Here is an 8,664-nt window from a genome sequence, read left to right as displayed (position 1 = left end):
TAAACTATTCAAATATTCTAGTAGGGAATTGTACATCCATAAAATAGAAGCCTTGACAACCATACCAGGGAGTGAGGAATATCTTCTATATTGCTAAGATGTCATCTTCAGAACAGACTGTTAAGTACAAAAATCAAGATATAGAAATATGTATATGGAATGTCACTGCCAATCCAAGAAAGTTCAAAATATGAATATGCCTTCAACATACCTTAAAGAATAACAAATCCTCAGAAATCAAATTTAATAACCTTTAAGGGAAAGGATCATACTGAGTAGAGGGACAGTAGTAAAAGCTACATTTCACTTTAGCTTACTATATCTTGGAACCATGCTAAAGTTTTATATACCTAAACAGCTGAATAATTAACCTTTAAAAACAATATTTATGAAATAGAAAATAATATGAAAAAAATTAAGGTGGTTGGCATAACCAAATATAAGTTATTTTTTTTAATATTTATTTTTTAGTTCTCAGCGGACACAACATCTTTGTGGTATGTGGTGCTGAGGATCGAATCCGGGCCGCACGCATGCCAGGCGAGCGCGCTACTGCTTGAGCCACATCCCCAGACCCAAATATAAGTTATTTTAAGATTATAAAATATTTTCATATGAGGCCTGGGGATATAGCTCAGTTGGTAGAGTGCTTCCCTTGCACATACAAGGGCCTGAGTTCAATCCCCAGCACCAAAAAATATACATACTAATATGAAAGTAAATTTCTAGTAGAATATATTCCAAGAACAGAGACAATGATAAAATAAAACTTACACTTTTATCAGTAGCAATATTTATAATAATAACAATGATATTGCTTTACTGTGAATGTATTATACACATTAGGATAAAGCCCAAAAAAAGCAATTAGTTTAATGTCATTAAGTAACAAGACATTCAGAACAACAGACAAGAGATCCAAATGTAAGTGGAAATGCTGGTGCACATCTGTAATCCCAGACTCCATAGGCTAAGAAAAGAGAATTACAAGTTCAAGACCAACCTCAGCACCTTACTGAGGCCCCAAGCAACTTAGCAAGACCCTGTCTCAAAATTTTAAAGAAAAAAAATTAAAAGATCTGGGGATGTGGCTCAGTGATTAAGTGTCCCTGGGTTTGATTACCAGTACCAAAAAAAAAAAAAAAGATTTAAATGTAAAACAAAAAAATAATAATTAAAGTAAAAATAGGAAGTATGAATACATGAGATTTTATCTTTCTGTGTATGGTGAAAAAACCTAACAGCAATGACTAATCCAGGAACAATGAACACTCCTGTCACCACCCAATCTGTGATCTTAGAATACCACTGCATATATGACTCTGGGGCAATAAATTGAACTTCTTAGTCTAATGCAATAAATATAAAATCTGCATTGTAAGGTTAGAAAATAAGGAAATTGTTGAAGAATGATACAGATATGACCGAACAACTCAGAAAACAACTTGAGATGGTACCACTAGACTAAAATGGGACAATTTGAGAATCTACATGTATAAGAACTGCAGGAAATTGAAATATGTCCAATCTGTTTTCATCAGCAAGGCCATAGTTAAACTTTGGTCAACTTTGAAGTATCCTAAGAAACCAACGCTTAATTTGGAATACTGGCATATAAGGGATTAAATCACATATAATAAGAATAAGTAAAACATAATATACATAGTAAATCATAAATAATATGCAATTGTACATATAGTCTATGTATAGATTTATATATTTTCATTTTCAGAACACTCTACCCCAAAAGGACTGGTATTAAGGGAAGTACCACTAAACCAGTGAAGTTGGCAGGAGAGAGCATGACCAGTATTTGAGAACTGGTTATTGTGAGGAATCTTGAGTATTGTTATTAGAAATCCTGAAAAGCAAGCAAAGGGCTAGAATTTGGAAATATATCACTTGCTGAGAGAATTCCAACATCATAATCAGGAAATAACCCTTCTCTGAATGAAAAAAAAAAAAGCAGAATTCTAGGAGAAAGAGCAAAAACTGTGAAGGAATCCCAAGATATCAGAACACAGTTCCCTTCTCTGTGCAAATGTTTCAGTCTGGGTCAGAACTAGACTTTGGAATGGTTAAAAAAAAAAAAAGCCAAAACTTGGATGATATATTTGTTGATTATGAATCAGACAGCACTGTGTAGGCTTTAAAATGAGGTTGTTGAACTACACAAATGTAATTGTAAAAGTTATGAGATAGGCTATAGATAACATCAGGGATAGAGAATAGAGACCTAGAAGGACATATTAAAAGGAAATTAAATTAATTGTTTTTTATTTAGGTTAAATTAAAAAATTAAATTAATTGCTTTATATTTCCTCCTACTTTGTAGAACATTGAGGCTATCATTTCAATAAACTGCTAATTTTTTAAATGTTTTTATAATAGAAAAAATAAGGTCATTAAGATTTTTAATGATGAAAGAAAATTGTGTTTAGTAGTCATACTTAGTTCACTATTCCTGACTTGGTAACAGCTAAAAGAAAGGGAAAAAAATGTTAAGAAGCTAGCTGAGGACAGTGGTGTATGCCTATAATCCCAGTGGCTCAGGTCTCTGAGGCAAGAGGCTCATGGGTTCAAAGCTAGCTTCAGCAACCTGGAGGGACTAAGGAACTCAGTGAGACTCTGTCTCTAAAGAAAATACAAAAAGGCACTGGGGATGTGGCTCAGTGGTTGAGTGCCCTTGAGTTTAATCCCCAGTACCAAAGAAAAAAGAAAAGAAAAGTTAAGAAGCTTTCTGATTACACTTCTTTCCTGATTGTGTGGAATTTTTTTTGACAAAGCCTAAGCAGCAAGAAGTGACCACTCTCAGATTTGTAAAACATGTTAAATGAGCTCTGCATCATTTTGGCTCTAGTTTAGAACCTCTTAGAAGAGAAGGAGAAAGGAACACTATAAGAAAAATAGAGGCATTATTTGACAATTCTTTTTTTGTTTGTTTTCTTGGTGATGCTGGGGATTGAACCCAGGGCCTTGTGCGTGCAAGGCAAACACTCCACAAACTGAGCTATATCCCCAGACCTTTGACAATTCTTTTTATGAAATGAAGAAAAGCAAAGTCCTTGGTTCATATAAAATTTCGACCTCTTGGATGCAGAAGTAAACGACGTAAAGTAAGCCCAGGATAGGAAGGCATTCCAACTTGGATCTTGCAAAGTTTGTTGATGAGGAGGTGATCACAGGTTTTGATACGTTTCCCAACAGAGGTTATGACATTGTGACTAGAATTCACACTCCTAAATAGTTAGAACTATGCTTTTGGTCCAGAAGTGTCTTCTTTTACCCATGTTAAGAGATGGGAATAGGCCCCTTTTCCTAATCAGTTGGGGTCAGAAATGTGAGTGGCATGAAAGATATACAACCCTGTTGACACATTCAGTATGTAACTGATTATTTATATAAATTGAACATGACTGTTTCGAGGATGTAAAAGCAACTGAGTGGCTCAAACTAACCTTTTAAATAAGAAAATTGACTGGAATAGAGATTATGTCAAATATATTGATGACAAATACAGTTTTAGAAAACTTTATATGCATATAAGTATATGTTGTGTGTGCATACCTAAGTTCCTAGACATGTTCCCTAACCCAAAATCGTTAAAAGAATTCACAACATGCTTTATTTTTAAGGTTTAATCCCAAGGCAGTGAGAGTGAATGGAAGGATGAGAAGCAATGCAAATTGATAGTTTATACTGCTTGTCACTGCATCAAAATGAGTCACAGAGAGACAAGGCCCAAGACTCAGCAAGTGCACCTTTTCAGTCATGTGGTGTATCTCTGCAGAGGTTCAGTGGACAAAGTCTCATGCCTTGCAGATTTCTATTGAGAGAAAAAAGAAAGGGATCACCTACTGTTTGCTATTAAAGTGTTAAAGAGGTATTTAAGCTCTGCTATTATTTTATTTAAGAGTAAATATATTGCGCAAAGAAACAAGTCAATTTTAGAAGAATCTATCTGCATCTGACAAAAATGTAAGTTTGCAAATAGCTAATATGCCAACTGTATTTCATGGTGGAAATAGGTATTCACTGTTTGCCCAGTATGAAACCCAACCTGCCATCATGCACCAGGGCAGTGTGGATGATAAAGACAGAATTCCTGACCTATGAGATCACTGTCTAAAGTTGTTGTTCATCTTCAGCTATGAAGAACATTAGCCCATTATTTCTTTTTATTTTTTATGTTTTTAGCAAACAAACTGGTGGAACCCTCTTTATTAGATACAGAGAGCCTGGCGCACACAGGGGACAGATAAGCTTTTTTTTTTTTTTTTTTTTTTTTTTTTAAAGAGAGAGTGAGAGAGAAAGGGGGACAGAGAGAGAGAATTTTTTTTTAATATTTATTTTTTCTTAGTTCTCGGCGGACACAACATCTTCGTTTGTATGTGGTGCTGAGGATCGAACCCGGGCAGCACGCACGCTAGGCGAGTGCGCTACCGCTTGAGCCACATCCCCAGCCCCAGGACAGGGACTTCTAAGGGCAGGAATACTGTCCTGCTGAGACAGTCCTCACCCACTGCAGCCTGGTTATCCCCTATACCACATTTTCATGGGATTGGGGACATGTGAATCCAAATGTTTGTCTGTTTTCCCTTTCCTCGTGTTTCCATTTACTCTCCGCTGGTTTCCTTATTTTGTCACTTGAGTAAATTAATCAATATAATGATACCACAGACAACTGCTCTATCAAAAGTTTTGCAAAATTCACCTACTGGAGAAAATAGGAAGTGAGAAAAAGCCATCAATACAATGAGATAACACACCACAGTGGATTTGGAGACACCTTGAGGGGAGACAGCCCCTACTGGTTCCTTTTCCCATGGGAAAGAGGACACCTTCTAGGGTGGCTGGGAAGAGGGTAGGGAAGGTTTGAGGGAGCTCTCAACATCAGAAGGGCAGGAGATAAAGAAATAAAATAAAGGCATAAGCCTGGAAAAAATAGAGACACAGAGGTGACACGAGAGACAGAGTTATAAGGATAAAGGACAGCAAGACCACAAGGTATTACCAGATTTGTCTTCAAAGGCTGAGTCTTTTTTTTTTTCTTCTTCTCAGAATTGTGGAAACAATAATAAGATGGAGCACTGGTTGAGCAGTAAAAATTTTTATTCTTGGCCAAGAACTAGAAAAGTGGGAGATAAACTTGTAAATCAACTTCCTGCCCCTTGGGCATCAGTAGGGTAAAAGAAAAGAGGGGAAAGAATAGACTAGTAAGGGGGAGAATATTTATATCTTTTCTGGGTATGTGCTGAGATTTTCCAGGAATTTGGGCACCACCATTTTTGTTCCTTTTAATAGTACTCTCAAGTCATTGTCTTGGAGAGTCAGCTTTTTTGAGAACAATTTTAGAGGAGGAAAAGGTTACTGGAGGACTCACAGTTTCAGAGGTCTCAGTCTAATAGACAGCAGGCTCCTTTCAGGGCTCCAGGTAAGGCTGAACATCATGGTGGAAGAGTGGGGTTGAGGAAAGCAGTCCACATGATAATCATGAAGCAGAGAGAGAGAACCAGTCACCAGATACGAAATATATACCCCAAAGGTATGCCTCCTCCAGCCACACCGCACCTGCCTACAGTTACCACTCAGTTAATCCCATCAGGGGGATTCATTCATGATTGAGTTTCTCATAACCCAATAATTTCTCTTCAAAATCTTCTTGCATTGTCTCACAATGAGACATGTGTCTCACACATGAGCTTTTTTTTTTTTTTAAGAGAGAGAGAGAATTTTTAATATTTATTTTTTAGTTATCGGCGGACACAACATCTTTGTTTGTATGTGGTGCTGAGATCGAACCTGGGCCGCACGCATGCCAGGCGAGCACGCTACTGCTTGAGCCACATCCCCAGCCCACACACATGAGCTTTTGAGGACATCTCCTATCCAAATCATAATATAGGGCAATTTGTAAATGGTCATGGCACTACGGGTGGCATTTAGCATGCAGATGGAGTTATGCTGAAGTTAGAGGTTGTCTGGCAGCCATTTTAGATCAACCAGTTTCAGCTAGACCACCTGTAGAAGAACTTCTGGGTTATAGGCATCCAGTCATCAAAGATGAACAAGATCAGGGCCCGGTAGAAATTCAGCTAGGTCACGAAGAGAATTTCTATTGAATCTCATCCAAGCACTAGCTCTTAACATTTGATAAACGGTAAAATTGTATCCGATTTTTAAGTCTCTGCTGCACATATTTCCATCTAAGGGCAACTTTTGGTCATTTTGATTTGTATAAAGGTCACAAAGGCCCTCTTTCATCCAGGCCCAACCTAGATCAGGGTAACTTGTGGTTTGGGGGGTTTCTTTGTCTGTCTCTGTTTTATCAGTAGAGGAGTTTTTGGACACAATCCTTTAAACTTGAGAGGCAAGAACAACTCTGGAAATAAGAAATTTATTAGTCAGTGTTACAGTATATTGTTATCCTTTTAACTACAGTTAGATCAGAATGTCTTTGTGTTGACTGCTTTAAAGAGAGACGTGCTGAAAGCATGTAGTCTCAGTCTATAGAATTAATCCTTTAAACTCCATGTTTCCACCACTCATATCTGCCTGCTGTCTAACATTCCCCTTCCCACAAAGAGCTAGAGAACCTGGGGCTGGGGATGTGGCTCAAGCAGTAGCGCGCTCGCCTGGCATGCGTGCGGCCCAGGTTTGATCCTCAGCACCACATACCGACAAAGATGTTGTGACCACCACAAACTAAATAAATAAATAAATAAATATTTTTTAAAAATTCTCTCTCTCTCTCTTAAAAAAAAAATTTAAAAAAAGAACTAGAGAACCTGAAGCATCTTAGAGAAGTGGACACCATTGAGGTCTTTCTCCAGCTGCTTCCTACTGGTGAGGACCATAGGCCTTGGAACAGGAGTCTCCCATCCTTGTTATCTGTCAGAGGGACATGAACAATCAAGGTAAGTTAGCATCAGGGCTAAGAGATCGATGGTAAAACTCAGGAGTGTTTGAAAATGAATGGATTTAGTTAGAGTGGCAATTGAATCCTGACAGCCTGGACTGATTGAGAGAAACAGTGAACAAAGAGTTAAGTTCATAATTTCACAGTAATATATGAGAGCAGAGTATGAATTTTTCCAAATAATTATTTCCAGAAATACTAACAACTTTCTTTAACCAAGATCCAAGAGGTTAGCAGATCTGTTAGATCTGGCTAAATTGATTCAGTACAAACTTTTGATTTTGGCAGTCTTTTGTGATAGTTATTATCAGGCATGTAAGCCTAAGAATCCTTTCCTTTATAACCTCCTGGCTTTATTTAGTTTAGGATAGGGTGACATGAGTGACTCCATCTTTTATTTTTTAATTGCTTCTTTTTAGTTATACATAACTAGTAGAATCCACTTTGAAATAATTATACAAGCATGGACTATATCTTATTCTAATTCAGATCAGAGTACCTCTCCTTTCCTTTTCCTTTCCCCTTCCCCTGCTCCCTTCTCTCTATTAACCTTTCTGCCATTTACCCATAGTTATTATTTTTTAAATTAATTTCTTGTTCGTGTACATAATGTTGAGATTCACTGTGGTGTACATATACACAGAAAATTTATATCAGATTCATGCCACTGTTTTTTCTTTCCCTGTCCCCCTTCCTTCTGTTTATTCTCCTTTGTCTAATCCATTAAACTTATACCCTACTCCCCACCTTATTATAGGTTAGCTTCCACATATCAGAGAAAACATTTGACCTTTGGTTTGGGGGGATTGGCTTATTTCACTTAACATGATAGTCTTCAGACCCATTCATTTACCAGCAAATGTCATAAAGTCATTCTTCTTTATGGCTGAGTAATATTCCGTTGTGTATAAATACCCACACTCTCTTTATCCATTCATCTGTTGAAGGGCACCTAGGGTTGGCTCCATAGCTTAGCTGTTATGAGTTGTGCTACTATAAATATTGATGTAAATATTGTGTAAATATAAATATTGTGACTATGTCACTGTTGTATGCTAATTTTAAATCCTTTGGATGTATCAAATAGTGGGATAACTGGGTCAAATTGTGGTTCCATTTCTAATTTTTTGAGAAATATACATACTGCTTTCTAGAGTAGTTGCACCAATTTGCAGTCCCAATGTATGAGTATTCCTTTTTCCCCATCCTCACCAAAATTTATTGTTACTATACTCTTTCTTAATAATTGCCCATTCTGGCTAAAGTGAGATGAAATCTCAGTGTAGTTTTAATTTGCATTTCTCTAATTGATAGAGATGTTGAACATTTTTTCATGTATTTGGTGACTGTTCGTAGATCTTCTTTTGAGAAGTGTCCATTTAATTCCTTTGCCATTTATCAACTGGGTTATTTGTTTGTTTGAAACTTAACACCCTATCTGAAGTACAGGTGGCAAAGATTTCCTCCCATTCTGTAGGTTCTCTCTTCATGCTCTTGATTGTTTCCTTTGCTGTAAAGAAGCTATTTATTTTGATACTATCCCATTGATTGATTTTCTTTTTTGGTTTTACTTCTTGTGCTTCAGGAGTCTTGTTAAGTAAGTCAGTTCCTGAACTGACATTTTAGAGTGTTAGGCCTACAATTTCTTCTAGTAGGTGCAGGGTTTCTGGTCTAATGCCTAGCTCCTTGATCCACTTTGAGTTGCATTTTGTACAAGGTAAGAGATTGGGGTTTCAATTTCATTC

This window comes from Ictidomys tridecemlineatus, chromosome 1, assembly GCF_052094955.1.
Source record: "Ictidomys tridecemlineatus isolate mIctTri1 chromosome 1, mIctTri1.hap1, whole genome shotgun sequence".
NCBI classification, from domain to species: Eukaryota; Metazoa; Chordata; class Mammalia; order Rodentia; family Sciuridae; genus Ictidomys; species Ictidomys tridecemlineatus.
This window is presented reverse-complemented; position numbering follows the sequence as displayed.